Source organism: Orycteropus afer, unplaced genomic scaffold, assembly GCF_000298275.1.
Source record: "Orycteropus afer afer isolate SDZICR_OR568_19922 unplaced genomic scaffold, OryAfe1.0 scaffold01059, whole genome shotgun sequence".
Classification (NCBI taxonomy): Eukaryota; Metazoa; Chordata; class Mammalia; order Tubulidentata; family Orycteropodidae; genus Orycteropus; species Orycteropus afer.
In genome coordinates, this window is record NW_006922646.1 from 212,533 (window position 1) to 213,588 (window position 1,056).

The 1,056-nt window shown below is 33.3% G+C and overlaps 1 pseudogene; it reads right to left on the minus strand.

The window, feature by feature from the left end:
- Positions 1-678: 678 nt before the first annotated feature.
- LOC103212676 overlaps positions 679-1,056 on the minus strand; it is a 3,095-nt pseudogene continuing 2,717 nt past the window's right edge.

Below are 1,056 nucleotides of genomic sequence, written 5' to 3' on the forward strand. Positions count from 1 at the left end.
GATTAGCAGTCAAATGTGTAAGGCACTAATTCACCAGAGCTCCCTGTATATTATCTAGTTGCAGTAATTATTTTCATTTATGATTGACATTATATCAATGATATAAATGCATATAAGTTCATTCCATCTTACTTTTATCTTTGTATACTGTTTATGATATAAATCTTTCTCCATTTCAGTACAGTAAGGATATCATAGAATGTTCCTTGATGTCATCTTGATGACTCTCTGGAGAAGTAGGTACATGTTTTGGAACAAACAGATCTTTTAAATTCAGTACAACAGGTTTCAAAGCCTTAATCTACCACTTTTCAGCAATAGTTAACTTCTCTAAACTCTGATTTCTGCATGCATAATTATAACAATTACTTGTAGGGTTATTTCCGGGTAATCTGTATTGTAGATTTTCAATATGATTTTGGTTTTCATCCTCACTATTTCATTCAGAAATAAAACAAAACAAAAGCACTTTAGCAGACTAGTTATCATTAACCATGCCTTTCTTTTTTTCTTTTGTTCAAAGGTAAATTGCAAATGTTACCTTTGCAGGTTTTGTGTACGTTTTTCACATAATAAGTTTTAGTTTGCATTGTCAGAAGTGTCAATCACCAGGTTGCCATGGGTACACAAATAGCTGTCTATTATGTAGGTAATATTTGGCTAGGTGATAGGTGTAAATCATGCTAGAGTTTGGCATACAAAACAGACGATCTCTATGACATTTACTATCTAGAGTAGAATAAAGACATGTAAACAGGAAATTGCAGTTTGGTAAGTGTTACAGAAGCAGAAGATTAATATGTGACAGGAGTGTGTAGAAAGGAAAACTCAATTTATGCTGGTGACAGTGTTGGTGGTGGAGGGGTAGAATGAGGTCAGAGAAAGATGCATGATGGGGAATCCCATTTGAAACAAGACTTGTAGGATCAGTTGGGGTAGCACAGTTCAAAAATGAGAAGAATATTACTACTGAATAGAGTTGAATTGAGAAGAATAATGAATAATGATGAAGTTTAATATGTTGGACCACAGCAGTGGTAAATAGTGAAAAATATA